This window comes from Colobus angolensis, unplaced genomic scaffold, assembly GCF_000951035.1.
Source record: "Colobus angolensis palliatus isolate OR3802 unplaced genomic scaffold, Cang.pa_1.0 Scaffold306, whole genome shotgun sequence".
Lineage (NCBI taxonomy): Eukaryota > Metazoa > Chordata > Mammalia > Primates > Cercopithecidae > Colobus > Colobus angolensis.
In genome coordinates this window covers 512,366-532,915 of record NW_012116333.1, presented here as the reverse complement: position 1 = coordinate 532,915, position 20,550 = coordinate 512,366, and the positions used below count along the sequence as shown (strand labels likewise).

At 41.5% G+C, this 20,550-nt stretch overlaps 1 protein-coding gene and 1 pseudogene across 3 annotated transcripts in view; both read left to right on the top strand.

Moving 5' to 3' along the window:
• The window catches only part of LOC105517731, a 731,019-nt pseudogene that overhangs the window by 233,220 nt on the left and 477,249 nt on the right, over positions 1 to 20,550 (top strand). The gene's annotated exons all lie outside the window — the stretch shown is intronic.
• The window catches only part of ZFAND4 (zinc finger, AN1-type domain 4), a 64,148-nt gene continuing 63,972 nt past the window's right edge, over positions 20,375 to 20,550 (top strand). The window contains exon 1 of one of the 2 annotated variants that reach the window (XM_011950309.1): positions 20,375 to 20,509. The gene's annotated coding sequence lies outside the window, so the exon portion shown is untranslated. The remainder of the gene's footprint in view (positions 20,510 to 20,550) is intronic. The other variant, XM_011950308.1, reaches the window with a different exon arrangement.

Below are 20,550 nucleotides of genomic sequence, written 5' to 3'. Positions count from 1 at the left end.
AAGTTTGGAATGATTGAGCTGGGGTGAAAATCAGAATCTTCTGGGATGCCTTTCTTCACATAAAGATGCCTCACATCCATCCCAATTTTCCTAAAAGGATTCTCAGTGCCTAGAGATAGAGGGAAAGTGGAGATGGGAAGATACATGTATTTGCAGACCTGTATTTTGAAAAAAAGCCTTGCATAAGTGATCTCAGTGAGTTCCACCTATCCCACTGACAATACTGCACTACTGACTCATGATAAACATTTTTCAGAATCTTTTCTTGAAGCCAATTTGTCCTATTAATTTGCTCAATAAAACCTTTATTTCACCAATAGTTAATATACCAAATAATTATTTCTCAAATTTGCTGATGGCAAATTAAAACTTATTTTACTTTCAAAAGTAGACTTCCAAAAAGTAGAATAATGAGGAAAAAAGCATGAAATTTGTTTGAGCAAGATTAATCTTCAAAGCTACTTTTGAATTGTATGCTAACACATCAAAATCTTGTGAACTCAAAAGAAGCCAGGGACTCCAGTCAAAGCAGTTTTTGTGTATACGTGCTCAAAGATTTAGGAGATTCGGCTGACTACAGACATTTAGTGATTACTCAATAGGTCCCAAAGCTCAGGACTTGAGACAGAGTTTGAGTCCAGTTTTTGCTGAAACACAATTTCATCACAACTATTATTAAAAGGGAGGGAGGAAAGTGACATTATTATGATTGTAAACTTACCATTGTTAATTGAAGTAAAAGTTACTGACAATTGAATTAGCTAAAAAGGCTAGTGCATTTGAAACGAAATTGTTTATAAGCTAGTTATACTATGTTTACAGAATGAAAAGTAAAATCAAAGAGAAAGACATTAATATTCTAAATTAGTACTTTCCAAACTGTGTTCTAAAAATCAACACTCATAACCCAAGGAGATGATAATAATGTACACTGGACAGCCACTAGGAGCTGGTGGTGGTGTTGGTTGTTGTTCCTTTTAAAATAAACTTCATCTCAGGGTGCTCTCAAAGCGCATCTTTGTGGACCATGAGGTGCTCGTGCACAATGGGAGAAATTCAAATGCAGATACACTGTGGTGTCAGAAGAGGAAAAGCTGTTCCTTCTTCCAAGGCTACTGTCCAAAGTAGTACACACTGATTTAGGCCTATAATGCACTGAACAACTAAGTTTTCATGAAAAACATTCAATAAAGGGAACGTATCCTTCTCATGACCCAAATGAGAATCTGAGAGAATACTTTCCATTCCTTTCAAAACTTGATCAATTCAATGCATTCAACATTGTTGTAAGGCAGAAAGGCATCAAAAAAATATACTTTTTCTGGGACTGTTTCTTTGCTATCTGATTTTTCCTTCTACCATGACATCTAAGATTAAAAGAGAAATTGATACTTAATATATAGAATCTGGATATCAATATATAGTTGACTCCAATTTCTTAAACTGATTGCTGAAGAGGACAACCAAATGGCTGAAATAATTTTAGAATAAAGGGATCTATCCCTTGGTGGTATAGTTGTACTCACGATATTATTGTCATTGTAAGATAAGGCTGGCTGGCTGTGTTGTCATCAAGGAATATTGTTGAACATGAGCTGTATTGTTGACTGAAACACACAGTAGATACCTGAAGGGGAAGGGAAGTGTAAGTTAAACTTATCAAACTGTATTTTTTCTTGGTTAAAATGTCAAATGACAAAGCACTAAGATATTTCTTACACTCCATGAACTGCCTGAGTGCAGTATTATGTGCACTCTACAGAAAACCCATTGGAGACTCTTAACTTCCAGAGACGATGTTTAAGATACGGGTTATAAAATGCTGCCCTTAATATGGTACCTGTCATCAAACCTAACAAGGATTTTATGAATTCCCTTTAAAAATCATGAGAAAAGTTTAAAATAAGATTTCATTGCTTTTTTCTACAGCAATATAAAGCAGCCAAGAATTTCTATTTCTATGATTAATTTACTACGATAAAATGTAATGTATTAAATAATACTGGTACAAGGGCATTTTATTGCAGTGACTACAAGACTAATGCATTTACTAAATTACTCATCCTAAATGTATTATTTCAGGCGATATTGTGACAAAACAAGTGTTTCAGATTCAGAGGCTCTGTGTGCCAGGGCTGCTAGGCCACCAACAAGCGAGGAAGCCATAGGTTTCTCTAGTCCTATTTTCTTATGTGGAGGATAAAAAGAGTATCACTTAAATATTCTCTCACACCCTGAAAACAGATGACGACTTTAAAAATCTCTCACTTCATGTTTAAATAAGATTGCCACGACATGCCTCAAATGAGACTCAGAGAATACTTTTCATTCATTTCAAAACCTTATCAATTTCATTCTATAAATCATCTGACCTGCACCTAGCCATTTTCCTGCTCTACTCCTGCTCTCTGCCTAGAATACTCCTTTTCTCTTTCCTTGCTTCAGCAAGCTTGACTCCATCTACCCTCTTGGATCTCTTTGTCGGCAGCCACACCAAAAAATGTTTTTTCTACACTAGTCGAATTCACAAGACACTAATTGTTGCAGACTATTCCCCTCATGAGAAAGTATGCCTCTCCATAAGAGTAAGGGAGGGCCCTTACTCTTCCTACCTCCAGCTGCTGAGCATAGAATTTTGAATAAATCCAAAACTTTGACAAGTGTTTGACAATTCAGTTATAATTTGGAAGATAAGTCTTACTACATTTAATTACAGCAAAAACACTACTAACAGTTTACTGTTTATAGGTATTATTTAAGGTAGTCACAAAATGAAAACAAATAATCTAACATCAGTCAGCATAAATCAGAGTATGAAATTTTATGATCTTTAACAAGAAATGGAAGGAGTTACTTAGTAGTTTTAAGGTTTAATAACAAAAACTAGAAAATAATCATACCTAGTAATTTGGTAAGTCAAAACCAAAGCCTTAACATCAAAGGTCCAGGACCCATTGGATGCCGATGCCCACCCACTGACTTCTTCCGCTGTACCTGCTGCCTCTCATTTTAACCCATTAAAAATATTAAAGTTGTTTTCCTTGTAGAGGTCTTCATCTCCTTGGTTAGGTCTATTCCTAATTATTTTATTTTATTTTATTTATTTTATTTTTGCAGCTATCATAAAAGGGGTTGAGTTCTTGGTTTGATTCTAAGGTTGGTCCCTGTTGGGGTATAACAGAGCTACTGATTTGTGCACATTAATTTTGTCTCCTGAAACTTTCTTGAATTCATTTATCAGTTCTAGGAGCTTTTTGGAGGAGTCTTTAGGGTTTCCTAGGCATACAATCATGTCATCAGCAACACAACAGTTTGACTTCCTCTTTACCGATCCGGATGCCTTTTATTGCTTTCTCTCGTGTGATTGCTCTGGCTAGGCCTTCCAGTACTATGCTGAATAGAAGTGGTGAGAGTGGGCATCCTTGTCTTGTTCCGGTTCTCAGGGGGAATGCTTTCAACTTTTCCCCATTCAGTATTATGTTGGTTGTGGGTTATTACATTGAGGTATGATCCGTGTACGCCGATTTTGCTGAGGGTTTTAATTACAAAAGGATGCTGCATTCTGTCAGATGCTTTTTCTGTGTTTACTGAGATGATCATGTGATTTTTTTTGTTTTTAATTCTGTTTATGTGGTGTATCACATTTATTGACTTGTGTATGTTAATCCATCCCTGCATCCCTGGTATGAAACCCATGTGATCATGGTGGATTATCTTTTCTTTGAGATGGAGTCTTGCTCTGTCACCCAGGCTGGAGTACAGTGGGGTTTCATCATGTTGGCCAAGCTGGTCTCGAACTTCTGACCTGGGGATCTGCCCACTTCGGCCTCCCAAAGTGCTGGGATTACAGGCGTGAGCCACCATGCCTGGGTGGATTATTTTTTTGATATGCCGTTGGGAACTACAAAACATTGCTGAATGAAATCACGGACACAAACAAATGGAAAGACATCCCATGCTCATGAATGGGTAGAATGAATATTGTGAAAATGACCATACTGCCAAAACCAATCTACAAATTCAATGTAATTTCCATCAAAATACTACCATTCTTCTTTACAGAACTAGAAAAAACAATCCTAAAATTCATATGGGACCAAAGAAGAACCCACATAGCCAAAACAAAACTAAGCAAAAACAAATCTGGAGGCATCACATTACTTATTTCAAACTATACTAGAAGGCCATAGTCACCAAAATAGCATGGTAGTGGTACAAAAATAGGTACATACACCAATGGAACAGAATAGAGAACCCAGAAATAAACTCAAATACCTATAGCCAACTGATTTTCAACAAAGCCAACTAAAACACAAGGTGAAGAAAGTAAACCCTATTCAACAAGTGGTGCTGCGATAATTGGCAAGCCACACTCAGGAGAATGAAACTGGATCCTCAACTCTCACCTTACACAAAAATCAACTCAAGATGGTTCAAGCACATAAATCTATGACCTGAAATCATAAAAATTCTAGAAGATTACATTGGAAAAACCCATCTAGACACTGACTTAGCCAAAGACTTCATGACCAAGAACACAAAAGCAAATGCAACAAAAACAAACAGGTGAGACTTAACTAAATAGCTTCTGCACAGGGAAAGGAGTAAACAGACAACCCACAGAGTGGGAGGAAATTTTCCCAGTCTATATATCTGACAAAGAGCTATTATCCAGAATCTATGAGGAACTCAAACAAATTACAACTACAAAATATGGAACCAGCCCAAATGCCCATCAATCAAGGAGTGGATAAAGAAACTGTGATATACATACACATATATATGAGGAATACCACTCAGCCATAATAAGGAATAAATTAACGGCATTCCCAGCAATGTGGATGGAAGTAAAGACTATTATTCCAAGTGAAGTAACTCAGTATGGAAAACCAAACATCATATATTCTCATCCATATGTGGGAGCTAAGCTATGAGGATGCAAAGCCATAAGAATGATACGATGGACTTTGAGGACTCAGGCGAAAGGCTGGGAGGAGGGTGAGGTAAAACAGACTACAAATTGGGTTCAGTGGATACTGCTCAGGTGATGGGTGCACCAAAATCTCACAAATCATCACTAAAGAACTTAGTCATGTAACCAAATACCACCCGTTCCCCCAAAACCCTATGGAATAAACTAATAAACAAATAAAGTACAGCATTTTTCTCAGCAAACATAAATAAAATAAAACAAAAACTAAAGTTCACATTTTTCTCTCTCCTTTTGGGCAGGACAAATTTTAGATATGTTTTTAAAGAATTAATAACTTTTTTTCCTTTTTCTGAGACAGGGTCTCCCTTTGTTGCCCAGGCTGGAGTGCAGTGGTGCAATTATAGTTAACTGCAGCCTTAAACTCCTGAGCTCAAATGATCCTCTGCCTCAGCCTCCTGAGTAGGTAAAATGAAAGGCACATGCCACCAGGCCTGGCTAATTTGTTATTTGACATTTTTGTAGACATGAGGTCTTGCTATGTTGACCAGGCTAAAAATGAACAAATCTTAATTAACTCAAAATATTTCTAACACTTTGGGCATTCATGAAACCAGCTCCATCTGTGTTGTGAAGTAACAGGAAGTATATGGTAATGGATAAAGTTTGAAAATATTAAACAACGCCTTAGGAGAAAAGTGTAATATGCTTATTAGAGATACATTAATTTAAAAAATTCTCTGGATTAATATCATTATACTGAAATTAGACTTTGATTTAAGCACAGGTCCTAAATTTGGATTAAATATAATAGATTGACCACAAATTTATTTTCTCTCCCTCCGGAAGTCTCATCAGTCATAAAATAAAGGTTACACACATGACCAGGAGAGAAGGTTGACAGAGATAATTTTTAATAAATGCTGAGACATAAAAAGTAGATAAAGGACTGGTAAATAACACGGAAGTGCAACTTTGGTGCCTACAGAAAGTGACTGGAATGAAGTGAGCCAGTTTGTCTTGCAGAACTAAAGGCAGGCTGTGAACTTACAGGCAAATGGCCCTTTGGAAAGTAGGGTAAGATGTAAAACAAAAGCCAGCAAGGTCAGTTGAAAATCTCTAACCAGAGGCCCGAGTCCACCTGTCCTTGCATCTGACAAGAAACTTAGATGTGTGTTCTCTGGATGTATCAAACCTGAGAATTTCTGGCTCATGAAATTATACTATGACTTAAACCTGACATATAAAGAAAACTGTATACTAAAAATGGAACTCCAACTTCCTTCGCTAACTCTGCTTTTGGAAAGCAAGTGGTCATTCCCAGGCAGAAAACTGGGAGATCCTTCTCAGAAGAAACTGAAATGTCTCGAATAAAGATCCCCAGATCTTTGAGGTCCCCCAAATGAAAAGCTAGTTTGGCTTCCAAAACCTCACACTGAGTGCTATCAGCTAACAGAAGTCCTGCTTCCAAATAAAGCAGGCCAGGGACCACCATACATTGGATGGAAGCCTCCAACAAAAGAGATCAAAACAACAGAAAAAAGGAATTCATTGGAGCAGTCAAAACCAGGAACAAAACTTAAAAAAAAATCTTAAAACACTCTCAAAAATATAAAATTCAATAGAAATAGTAGAGGATAAAGTCACAGAATATCCCAGAACTAGAATAAAAAGACAAAATAAAAAAATAGAAAGGGAAAAATTAAAAACCAATGCAGGTATACTGGTCTAAGCAGCCTAGCATCTGAATAACGAGACTATCAGTAAAAAAGTAACAGAGAAAATACAAAAATTCTGAAGAAGAGATAGTCTCAGGTTTAGTAGCCTCAATAAAATGAAAAGATCCCCACCAAGCTGTTATTATAAAATTTCAGAACCTCAGAGAGAGAGAAGATCCTAAAAAGCTTCCACAGATACCTAAAACCTGGGTGTAAATAGTGTATCACACACTGGCAATAGATTCAAGAACAACACTGTAATGACAGCACAACTGCAAAATGTCTTCAGAACCATAAAATCTAGATTCAATCTAGAGGTGTCCTCTCTATCAAAGATGAGGGATTTTAAGACTGGCCAGCTCTCTAAACATCTCCACCCAGGAAAGTGTGTTAAAGTACAACTAGAGTGGATAACAGGACAGAAGGAAACACAGAATCTAGGACTCAGGTGATCCCACACAAGACAGCAGTTATGTGAGATCCCAAAAGACTTTAAGGAGATAGCACAGAAAAGCAGACATCGAGCACATCTAGGGAAAGCCACTCCATACTGAACTAGGATGACAAAAGGCCGAAGAAAGTTGCTCCTCCAACACACACACAAAAGGAACAGATGTGTTTTCACAGATGGAAAGCATCTTTGAAAGGCATGTGATAAATGCTACAACACTTGGGGAAAAACAGCTATTAGAAAATAAGCAAACGGCTGGGCACGGTGGCTCAAGCCTGTAATCCCAGCACTTTGGGAGGCCAACAAGGGCGGATCACGAGGTCAGGAGATCGAGACCATCCTGGCGAACAAAATGAAACCCCGTCTCTACTAAAAAAATACAAAAAACTAGCTGGGCGAGGTGGTGGGCGCTTGTAGTCCCAGCTATTCGGGAGGCTGAGACAGGAGAATGGTGTAAACCTGGGAGGCGGAGCTTGCAGTGAGCTGAGATCCGGCCACTGTACTCCAGCCTGGGTGACAGAGCAAGACTCCGTCTCAAAAAAAAAAAAAAAGAAAAGAAGCAAATGAATATAGTCAGAAAATTAGCTTCACGCTAAAAAATAATGGATGTGAAAGCAAACAGACCACCCAGAGGCTACTTACTATATCTGGATGGATAAACTCACATAGGCTAGGAAAAAAGAGAAGATACAGGAAAATTGCAGAATTGCTCAGATTTCAGAACTGTTTCAGAGACAGGATGAAGGACGTGTAATGCAGAGGCACAGTGAAAACACCACATGACTTAGCAGTGAATAATATTTGCAGAGTCATAATCATGTAAATATTACTGATTTAATGCAAAAGTGTGCTACTATTGGAAGAAACAGAAGGAGGAACATAAGACCATGGTGTAGCGAGGAAGGTATGCTCTCACCTGCTGTGATAGACAGTCAGTAGACAGTGCTGGCAATTAACTTCGCTCTTCTATTTTTGTTATTTCATTAAAAATAAGATTAAATGTTTAAGGCAGATCTGTTTTTTTTTGAAACAGAGTTTCACTCTCTCACCCAGGCTGGAATGCAATGGTGTGATCTCGGCTCACTGTAACCTCCACCTCCCGGGTTCGAGTGATTCTCCTGCCTCAGCCTCCTGAGTAGCTGAGATTCCAGGCATGCATCACCACGCCTGGCTAATCTTGTATTTTTAGTAGAGACAGAATTTCACCATGTTGGTCAGGGCTGTTTCGAACTCCTGACCTCAGATGATCCGTTCGCATCGGACTCCTAAAGTGCTGGGATTACAGGCATGAGCCATGACGCCCAGCCTTAAGGCAGATATTTTTACCACAGCCAGACTATTGAAATTCAACTTAAATATCAGAAATCCTTAAAAGGACACACTGAGCTAAAGACTTTTCTGGATACATTTAATACTTAGGAAAATAGAAGAGATTTAGAAAATCCACAAAAAAGAGTCCATGCTATCGCCACTGGGTCCACATTGTAATTTAAGGAAATCAAGAGAGACATACTTTTATGTCAAACTATCAATTTCTTAACTATTTGACTGTTTACTTACGTGGTTTGTACAGTTGCTTCTTCTTATTTCTATAACTAAGAATAAAAAAAAAAAAACAAAACTGGTCACTTCTGATACAAATGCCATAAAGTAAAAGTAGTTGTTAACATCTTACTGATTACTCCTATGTAGAAATGAGACAAAATTCCGTTTAAAAAATTATTTTCAATAATTTATAAATTATCTGGCACAATTAATTTCGTAAAGTTTCTATTACATACAAATGAAATTTTCTATTTCATAAAGTTTATATTACATAAAAAGGAAAGAATCCTCATGTACAAAAGAAAAGGGCAAAAAAAATTAGGCCAGATGAAAAATTTAGCTAATAAAAAAGTTTAACTGTTGTGTCTATGAGCTATGATCCATTAGTATTCTCTCATTCTGCATTTACACATAGCTTACTTTAATTATCAGAAGCTAAGAGCTAACAGCTCTAAGAACTACTTCCTGACTAGGCACCTATATCTAGATGCAACAGAATCCCTATAAGCATCTTGAACCACACTTACTGGTTACCTACTAATACGTCACTAAAAACAAAACAAAACAAAAAAGGGTCTTTGCACAACTGGAAAGTAATCTATCTTAAATTTTATTTATTTATCTTTTTTTGGGATGGAGTCTCACTCTGTCACCTAGGCTGCAGTGCAGTGGCGGGATCTCAGCTCACTGCAACCTCAGCCTCCAGGGCTCAAGCGATTCTCTAGCCTTAGCCTCCTGACTAGCTGGCACTACAGGCACATGCCACCATGCCTAGCTAATTTTTTTTTTTTTGTATTTTTAGTAGAGAAGAGGTTACACTGCATTAGCCAGGATGGTCTTGATCTCCTAACCTCGTGATCCAACCACCTCGGCCTCCCAAAGAGCTGGGATTACAGGTGTAAGCCACAGAGCCTGGCCTAAATTTTAATTTTAAAATGAATATACAAACATAATTGGACATGGTGTCTGCAGCACAAAAAATCATTTTTTTCTCTCTAAAAAAAGGCCAGAATAATAAAAGCCCCAAGAAGGACTTGGGCCATGCTTTGTTTCCTACACTACCTCTGCCTTTGATGCTAGAAGGGCCTTGTAGGCAAAAGTTTCTACCACTGAAGAGTGAGGGACATGGAATAGCTTTTCTTTTACTGCTTCCATGCTCTCTAGGTGTGAGAAGCCCATGGCTCTGGAAGGACCTGGGAAATACAATTCTGATATGTGTTGGATATGTTCCCCCCTCCAAATCTCATGTTAACATGTGACCCTTAATGTTGGAGAGAGGGCCTAGTGGGAGGTGTTTGGGTAATGGTGGGGGATTCCCTATGAATCGCTTGATCCCATCCCCATGGTAATAAGCAAATTTTCATTATGGTAGCTTAAAAGAGTGTGGCACCGGCGAGGTGCAGTGGCATAAGCCTAATTCCAGCACTTTGGGAGGCTGAAGTGGGCAGATCACCTGAGGTCGGGAGTTTGAGACCAGCCTGGTCACCGTGGTGAAACTCCGTCTCTACCAAAAATACAAAAATTATCCAGGTGTTGTGGCACCCGCCTATAGTCCCAGCTACTCAGGAGGCTAAGGCAGGAGAATTGCTTGAACCTGGGAGGTGGAGGTTGTAGTGAGCCAAGATCACACCATTGCACTCCAGCCTGGGCAATGGAGAGAGACTCCATTTCAAAAAAAATAAATAAAAAGAGTGTGGTACCTTCCCCCTTCCCCTCTCTCCTCCCACTTTCACCTTGTGGAACCACCTGCTTCCCCTTTGCCTTCTATCATGATTGTAAGCTTGCTGCAGCCCTCGCCAGAAGCAGATGCTGAAGCCATGTTTGTACAACCTCAGGATACATGAGCCGATTCAACCTCTTTTTGTTATAAATTACCCAGCCTTAGGTATCTCTTTACAGTAATGTAAAAAATGAACACAAATTCTAACCAGAAATAACTAATTCAAAATGGACAAAGTCTACTCAAACTATAAAAACAAAGATTAGAAACTCCCATATTTTACTGTGCTGCATTACTTCACATATTATTATAGAAACCTCACTTGTATTCTTGCTGTTTAAGTCAACTGGAAAACTTGGTTGTGTATGGCTTTTTAGCAAACAAATGAGGATTTAACCTAACATTAAGGAAAATAAGCAGGAGTAGGGCATGTTTAAATCTACATTACATCAAATGAAAAGGTTAAAAACTTAAAAGTTTTGAGTAGCATGAACTTGGATGTGGTAAATGAATGTGGTCAGAGGACTGTGTGAGAGGAGGCCCAAATCACAGATTCAATCCCCGATGACAAACAGCTACGTTTTTTAATTTGTTTAAATGAAAACCAAGCTGAAGCCTAAGTTCTATCATTCATCTTTAAAATGTCCTCTTTGGAGCAAGGGAAAAGGGACCAAGAATGATGAATAAAGAGAAATCCATGACTCCTCCATCACATGACAAATTAATTGTGTTGATAAAAAGATGGCAAAATGTATAAACAAAAAGTTTACATGTTTTCACTAAAATGATAACTAAAGGAAAGTGTATCACACATTAAAATAGGACAAGTGAATATGTGAAAAGTTGAAAAATTTAAACCAATATGAGTTTTTCTAAATACTTCCTATAATACACCTGATCAAACAAGAGTTTGTACTGTTTCTCTTGGTGGAAAAAACAACGTTGTCTCACCGTCTGTTTGAGAGTTCCTCTGGAATATTGTGGTTGCCTCTGGATTGGCAGGAAGGTTAAACTCCAAAGCTATATGTATAGAGGGAGAAAAGAAAAAAAGAGGTAATCATCTATAAAAATTTATCAATTCGTTTATTCAACTACTGCATTTAGGCTATTTCACTACATCTACGTCTATTCTTATCCATTGAAATGAATGTATAGACATAAGATAGAGACAGGCAAGATGGCACATGCTTGTAGTCCCAGCTACTCAGGAGGCTGAGATGGGAAAATCACTTGAACCGAGGTCAGGAATTTGAGGCCAGCATGAGTAACATAGTGACACCCTCCTTTATTTAAAAAAAAAATGAAGAGGTAAACGTCGGCTTTGAGTTGTGTAAAATCAACTTTGCATAAAATAAATCAAGATGTCAGTAAGTTTTAGAAGACAGGTCTATTTTATAGGAAAAATACAAGATATATTCTAGAGGTTTTCTTTTTTCTTTTTTTTTTTTTTTGAGACGGAGTCTCGCTCTGTTGCCCAGGCTGGAGTGCAGTGGCCGGATCTCAGCTCACTGCAAGCTCCGCCTCCCAGGTTCACGCCATTCTCCTGCCTCAGCCTCCCGAGTAGCTGGGACCACAGGTGCTCGCCACCTCGCCTGGCTAGTTTTTTGTATTTTTTAGTAGAGACGGGGTTTCACCGTGTTAGCCAGGATGGTCTCGATCTCCTGACCTTGTGATCCACCCGTCTCGGCCTCCCAAAGTGCTGGGATCACAGGCTTGAGCCACTGCGCCTGGCCTAGAGGTTTTCTTTTAATTTTTAAAAGTAAATTCAGCATATCTGTCACTTTCATGTCATTCTGAGGACACAGAACCTCAGTTTTGTTGAGCAGCTGTCTTCTGCAGTCATGTGAGATCTATAAGTCTTCATTTCTTCATTAGCAATACATAGGGAGAACATAAATAGGCCTTATTTGTATTGGAAAGGGCCAAGTGAGACATACATAAACTATGTTGTAATCCTAAAGAATGACAATAAAGAGCCATTTTGGGGCTCTCATCCTATACTACCCATCTACTAACTGGTGTGTAACATCACTCAGAGGCTTTCCTTACATCACCGAACAGCGTATAAGTTTACATAAGTACTTACATGCTTTGTGCATAAAGGTATAATCAATTAATTCACATATTGGTTTATTCTAAAGCAATCCTTAAATATCTTGAAAAGAGAGGACTGTACTTACAAGTTACAAAGTCACACTCATCAGGTGTCATAATTATCCTACCTCTTAAAAAATTAAGAGCCCAACCAAAGTTTAAATAGAAGAGCTGTAAGACATTTCTTTTACAGCAATGAAATCTCTGGCATTTAAATGAAAAAATAAGCCAACTGGATTTCACATCTTTATGATGCAATGTTTTCTATTTTGAAAATTTTAGTTGTTATTCAGGAATCATTACCCAGAATTACTTTTACTTAGATTCATCTCTTTGCAAGATTTTAGAGGCAAACCAACTAATTGTTTTCTCTTTTCTACCGCTTCCATCCCCCGCCTCTCCCAGCAATGTAAAGACTTAAAAATCTCCAACTTTCTTCCTTTTTTTTTTTTTTTCTGTGAGACGGGGTCTGGGTCTGTCACCAAGGCTGGAGTGCATTGGCACGATCTCTGCTTACTGCAACCTCTGCCTCCTGGGTTCAAGCAATTCTCCTGCCTCAGCCTCATGAGTAGGTGGAACTACAGGCATGCACCACCACACCCAACTAATTTTTGTATTTTTTTAGTAGAGATGGGGTTTCACCATGTTGGCTAGGCTGGTCTCAAACTCCTGACCTCAGGTGATCCGCCCACCTCGGCCTCCCAAAGTGCTGGGGTTGCAGGGGTGAGCCACCATACCCGGCCAAAACTCTGACTTTCTTATCTTTCAACAAGATGCTATTGTCAGGAGGGGAAAGGACAAAGGGGGAGCCACAGCAACAAACACTCTTACAGGGAAGGTCTGACATTTTTAACCTGCAATCTTTACATTACATATTAAAAGTCTACACTGACGTTCCATGTCTTGAAAGTTTTGACCATGAACAAATCCCCACCTCTCTTTTAGAATAAGGAAGTAAATAAAGTCTGTTAAGTCACCAGAATAAATCTGGAGACACATTTTGTGTTAAAGTAAGAATTTTAAAGTAATCAGAGCCTCATGGGTAAACTCCTTTGACAAACCACCTCCTACCCCCACACAACCATTTTTCTGCAGTCCTGGCCGTGACGTTTCACACCTTTCACAATTATTTTAAGCACCCTCCTTTTATTTCCTCCTCCTGTGTTCAAATTACAGTTAGAAGAAACTAAGCAGCCTCTATTAAGGTGACTTAAAGCAGCCCATTAAGAATACCATATAGCCTTTCCCATGGCAACCTCCATTCCGATTTTAAATAAGAAATCCCCAAATATCTGAATATGAATTGTCCTGAGATTTAGCTACTTTAACAAAGGAAACAATTAGGCACTTACCTGGTTCCTTCACTTAGGTACCATCTGGATAGGTACAAAGAAAAAATAAGATGGCTGCTGGAAAGTCGGGATATTTGAGTTTTTATTGAGAAAAGGAAGAGAATAGTCCAAAAAAGCCTCAACAAAGTCCCACAGGATAATAAATAGAGCTACAGACAATGTTGTCTCACCATCTGTTTGACAGTTCCCATGGAATATTGTGCTTGCCTCTGGATTGGCAGGAGGGTTAAACTCCAAAGCTAAGTGTATAGAGGGAGAAAAGAAAAAAAAGATGTAATCATTTACAAAAATTTATCAACTCGTTTATTTGACTGCTGCTTATTCAACAAGAAGAGCCATAAATAAATGGTCCCATGGCAGCCTGGGAGAATGAGACAAGAGAGCAAGAACTGGGCGATTGGGAGGGGAGGCGAAAAGAAACTGACTGGACTCTGTGGGGAAAGACTAAGGGGTGGGAATGCAAGGCAGAGCCAGCTTTTGTTCCTGGCCAGCCCTGGGAAAGCTGGCTACAGGCAGAAAGGAGCTCAAAGTGGGCGATGCCTCCCAGGGGACCTTGGGGACAGCAGCAGCCAGAGGCAAGCCGAGGGCAGATGGCACCCGTCACCTCCTTACCTTCAGGCATCTCCCGGTCATGGACATGGTACATGTGGAGGTCCTCACCAACCTCAACAGTCACCTCAGCAGGCTGCACAGCAGCAGCCATAGGCGCTCCTGCCATCCTGTCCCCAGCTGCTGCCTCATAGATGTCGGACTCAGAGGGACACACTGACCCCTGCGGCTGGTCGAACTCGGGGCTGTCCTTGGGGCACACACAACAGGTCAGTATGTTCCCCATGGGGCACCTCTACTTCTGTCTGCCACGACCTGTGCCTCTGCTCACAACTTTAGCCACGCACTCCTGCTGCCCTAGGCTGAGGCTACGCTGCACTTGCAGAGATGGTCTTGCCCGCTGCTCGCCTGACTACTTCACAGCCTGGCCCTGGCCCCGGCTGGGGCTGCGGGCCAAGGCCCGTGCCCTGCTGAATCCCCTGAGCTGACTTGTCTGGGAGGGTGAAGACCTGCCGGCTTATTCAATAGGTTGTGAACCCAACAAGCGCTGAGAGACACAACTGCCTGAAGAGAGAACAGATGGAGCTCTTCCTCCTTCTGTAGTCACCTACAGACTGAAGCCCACTGGCCCAGGTGGGAGCACAGGCATGTGGCACACAATGCCCCACCCCACACTTCACAATGCCCTCCCCATGGCTCACAGTGCCCCACCCTGGTTGCCGCCCCTCCCCAAGAGCTCAGAATGCCCCTGCCTGGGCTGCCCCGCCCTGTGGCTTATGATGCTGCTGCTCTCCTGGCCCCTCCTGCAGTGCCAGGTGGACTAAGATTTTCATTCATCACCAGCTTCCTGAGCTTTTTAGTCCTAAGAAAAGCACAGGGTAGTTCGTTACTTGAAGCCATCTTCCTCTATGAGTTCTACACAAAGCCTCAGTAGAGTGGGTCCCATTAGCAACCAAGTTGAACGACTTTTATTTGCTGACTGAATGTAGATACACCTGAATTGTTGACTGTTTTTGTAACAAAACACTCCTCCCCTGTCTTCCAATGAGTGGTCATTTTTGTTTACAACTTGACCACAGCAATCCCTGGGGCCCTAGCTTACTCTCAATAAAGAGTTATGGCTGTGTGTCTTGAATGACACCTTAGGACCCATCCTGCCTCCACCTCCTTCTCCATAAAATAGAAACCTAACTTGTCCCTCCATGCTCTGAAATGCTGAAATTTACCAACTCCCTTTTCTCCCTGCTATTTCTTCCTTCCATGGCAGGGACTTTCAGATTTTCTTTCTTTTACTAACAAAGCACTAAGCATGATTTTGTCATACAAAATCGAGATTCATAAAGTGGGTTACCACCGTCCTAATTCAATAAAGATGAATACTCGACATGTGGCAAGCAGTGTGTGCCTGACAGTGTCCCCACTGTGCTATGCTCATTTAATCCTCAGAAACAATCTCATTTACAGATTTTACGGGAGTGGAGATGGAGAAGGTAAGTAACCTCCCCAAGGTCACATGACTGCTAAGGGTGGGGCACAATTTGATCCCAGGTAGTCTGAATTCCCCAATTCCTCAAGCATGGTTATCAGAAAGTATATTAGTTTGTTTTCACACTGATATAAAGAAATACCTGACATTGGGTAATTTATAAAGGAAAGAGGTTTAAATGACTCACAGTTTCGCATGGCTGGGGAGGCCTTAGGAAACTTACAATCATGGCAGAAGGGGAACCAGGTCTGACTTACATGGTGGCCACACAGAGAGTGTGAGCATGTGAAGGAGCAACTGTCAAACATGTATGAAACCATCAGATCTCAGCTGGGCATGTGGCTCACACCCGTAACCTTAGCACTTTGGGAGGCCAAGGCAGGTGGATCAATTAAGGTCAGAAGTTTGAAACCAGCCTAGCTAACGTAGTGATATCCCGTCTCTACTAGCAATACAAAAATTAGCTAGGTGTGGTGGCATTTGCCTGTAATCCCAGTTACTTGATAGGCTGAGGCAGGAGAATAGCTTGAACCCATGAGGATTATGGGGATTACAATTCATGATGAGATTTGGGTGGGGACATGACCAAACTATATCAGAAAGTAAAGGTAGAAGTCAAGCTTGGACGGGAAGTGATATTGTATATTACTATTTTTTCTTTTTTTTTTTTTCCGAGACGAAGTTTTGCTCTTGTTGCCCAATGAAATTGTTTTTCCGATTTCATTTTCAGATTGTTTCTTGCAGATGTATAGAAATACAATTGATAAATGATTCTGGCTATTAACCTTTTATGCTTCAACCTTGCTGAACACATTTTTTTTTTTTGAAACGGAGTTTTGCCCTTGTTGCTCAGGCTGGAGTGCAATGGCGTGATCTTTGCTCACCATAACCTCCACCTCCTGGGCTCAAGAGATTCTTCTGCCTCAGGCTCCCGAGTAGCTGGATTACAGGCATGCGTCGCCATGCCCGGCTAATTTTGTATTTTTAGTAGAGATGGGGTTTCTCCATGTTGGTCAGGCTGGTCTTGAACTCCCGACCTCAGGTGACCTATCTGCCTCAGTCTCCCAAAGTGCTGGGATTACAGGCTTGAGCCACCGCGCCCGACCAAGTTTGCTTATTTTTAAGCTTTTTGATGCTTTTCTGTTTTGTTTTGGTTTATTTCCTATTTATTAATACAAGTTCTTTAGGTATTTTGGATATTTGTTAAAAAGCTTTTCAATTTCTTCAATGGTTTCTTTGCTGTGAAGGTTTTCAGTCTGACATAGTCCCATGTTTAGTTTTGCTTTTCATGTCTCCACTTTTGTGATTCAGTAAATTACTGTCAAGATCCATACCTAGAAACTTCTAGACAAAAACCTAAAAGAAAAGTTTTCTCATCTCAGGTTATTTTATTTTATTTATTTTATTTTATTTTCCGAGACAAGAGTCTTGCTCTGTTGCCCAGGCTGGAGTGCAGTGGTACGATCTCGGCTCACTGCAACCTTCGCCTCCGGAGTTCAAGCGATTCTCCTGCCTCAGCCTCCTTAGTAGATGGGACTACAGGCATGCGCTACCACACCTGGCTAATTTTTGTATTTTTAGTAGAGACAGGGTTTTACCATGTTGGCCAGGATGGTCTTGACCTCCTGACCTTGTGATCCACCCGCCTCTGCTTCCCAAAGTACTGGGATTACAGTCGTGAGCCACCATGCTTGGCCACATTTAAATCTTTAATAAATTTTTATTTTAGTTTGGCAAACTATGCCCTCCCCCCAACCCACTGTCGGATTTTGCTAATAAAGTGTTATTGGAACACAACCATACTCATTCATTTACTTACTTTCTATTGCGGCTTTCACCCTACCTCCAATGTAACAGTTGAGTCATTATGACAGAGACCAGATGGCTCACAGAGCCTCAGATGTTTTCTATCTGACCCTTTTATTTTATTTATTTTTTTGAGACAGAGTCTTGCTCTGTCACCTAGGCTGGAGTGCAGTCATGTGATCTCAGCTCACTGCAACCTCTGTTTCTTGGCTTCAAGCGATGCTCCTGCCTTAGCCTCCCAAGTAGCTGGGATTACAGGCGCCTGCCACCACACCCAGCTAATTTTTGTATTTGTAGTAGAGACGAGGTTTCACCATGTTGGCCAGGTTGGTTTCGAACTCCTGACCTCGTGATCCACCCACCTTGGCCTCCCAAAGTGCTGGGATTACAGGCGTGAGCCACCATGCCTGGCCCCGCCCCTTTACATAAACAGTTTGCTGACCATTGCTCTAAGGCATCCTGTTCCATTCTTGCCTTGTGGAAGTAGCAGAATGAATGTAGGTAATAGCAGGGGGAAGTGCTGAGGATGGAAATGTCAGCCTCTAGAGCAGCACTGCCCCATTGAACTCTGCGGGAATGAAAACGTTCTTTATCTGCATCGACAAAGGCTGTAGCCACCAGCCACCTGGATTGCTGATCCCATTCTAGTCTGTGCTTTTTGGTGCTCTGTCGTCTTGCTGCTGACTATTCAGCCTGTCACCACGGCACAATCTTGTATGCAGCCCAGGTTGGTCTCAGCGATCCTGGAGCTACTGACTACTTCCTTGGGTACTGTAAGATCAGATGAGGAATTACTCATATCCAGAGTCAAGATTTTTTACAGCTCCCACAGGTCAACCATTTGCCCAAGTCTGCTATGAGAGTGACATGATGACAGACGAGGGCACTTGCTAGTTGCCCACTCCTTTCCCCTATTCATTTTATGCATCTTCCTTCTGTCCTTAGGTTATTTGCGCACATAGTTTCTTGCTCTAGGACTCAGTGTGGGTCAGAGTCAGCCTTTGTTAAATATGATGATTTTCTTTTGGAACAACTAAATCTACTCATCAATCAGTAGGATTGATTTCAGGGGATTCGGGAGACAGTAAGTTTAGAAAATACGCAAACTGCTATTTTGAGAGGCTTGAAAGGGAGAGAGAACTTACCTAAAAAAAAAAGTTCCTATGGTAACAACTTTTAATGCTGTTTTATTCAGTCTCCATGGTCTATCAGATAGGTTATGTAGTAACACTAATTTTACAGATGAAGCTAAAATCTGGAAGCGATGTGGAATAATGGAACGAGTTTGGATTTTTGTATTGTGCCCTAGATTTAAATCTGGCTTTCCGACATAGAGCTGTTTGATTATAGGCAAATTGTTATACTTTAATTAGCTTTTATTTACTTCTTTGTAGACAAGGGGTTTCAATATCAACCTTGCAAGGATTGTGATTGGGAGAGAATATGTAAAGACCTTTGTCAACTATCTGGCACTCGAAAAATGGTAGGTGATAATGATGAAGATGTTGTAAAGAATGAATGACTTGGCCAGGTAATGGAGCTTCCAGTATTGAGAGCCAAGGCTTTAAACACACCTGCCTGACTCCACGGTCCATGCTGTCAATTCTCCAGTGTGAATGGTTTTTACTCAGTAAGCATCCTTCACAGGCCCTATTCTAGGCTCAGGAAGGCAAAGATTATTACTATCGTAACTCTGTCCTCAAAGGGACATAGCATTAAGCATATGTAGAGTTTCAGAAGGAACCAGCGGCGAGACTGGTGAATCAAAGCTTAGTGCCTCACCATATTCCCCCAGTGGATGCTCAATAGTTCGTTGAACTGTGGAGATAAGTTGGTGGATAGGGTCTCAGAAGAATGAGAGGACAGGAGACACAGCTTAGGTGTTTAGTTTCATATTAGACCGGCTCCTCTGAGCCAGAAGTCGAGGATGAGTGAGCCCGCACAGGGAGCGAGATGACATTCTTTGTCAGCTGAGTAACCCACTTAGTGAAGGAGGTTCACGGAGTTGGAAAATCCGTAGGCGGAACGAGGCAGTGGGCTCCCATGTTAGGTTGAAAGGCAGGTGTTGGCTTGAAGCCAGTTACTGTTTACGCCGCAGCTCACTAGCTTGGAAACTGGAGCAGGAGGCCTGGCTGGGCTTACCCAAAGCTGGGATTTGAGCCCAGGGTGCCTACTCCATTGCTTGGCCTACAGTCCTCAGTAAATTGTACGAGGACTACAGAAAGTTATCTGTTTTCACCCTTGTCTTCAACCAAGCACGGTAATGCCCCCATTTTCCAGATGAGGCAATTGAGGCCAGAAACATTAGGGGATGGTAAAGCCCGAAGCGGATTTGTTCAGGGCAGGCCGGCCCAAACGCACCAGGAGTGCCCCTGGCTCTGGAGAGGCCACCGACTGGACAGCATCTGCCTGTATCACCTATCCCCAGCAAATCAGGCGCCTGGAAGAGGATCCCCGATGGGTCTGACGGAGAGCACTCCGGCAACCCCCGCCGTTCCCAGCAGGCCGTGCGGCCGCCCTCAAGACGCCCGCGTGGGCAAGAGTCAGGGGTGCGGTGTTGCTAGGAATAAAAGATCAACATCCGGGCCTTGTAACCCACAACCTCCAGGGAATGCCAAGAAGGCCCTAGCGCCCTGGCGCCCCTGCAACGGCCCACGTCCGGGTCCAGGCCCGCCCCGCCAGCACTGATTGGAGGGTAGCGAGAGCGCCGTCCAGCGATTGGTAGGTAGTGTCACAAAGGGGCGGGGCGCGGCGGTCGCGGAGCGTTGTCGGTCAGTGCCTTAAGTGGAGTTGCTCGTGGGGTTGCTGGGCCCTGTCGACCTGTGGGCGGGCGAGCGAGCCAGCGGACAAGACTGCGGGTGAGGCTGAGCTAGCGAGCGGCCGGCAGGGGGGGCGCCCG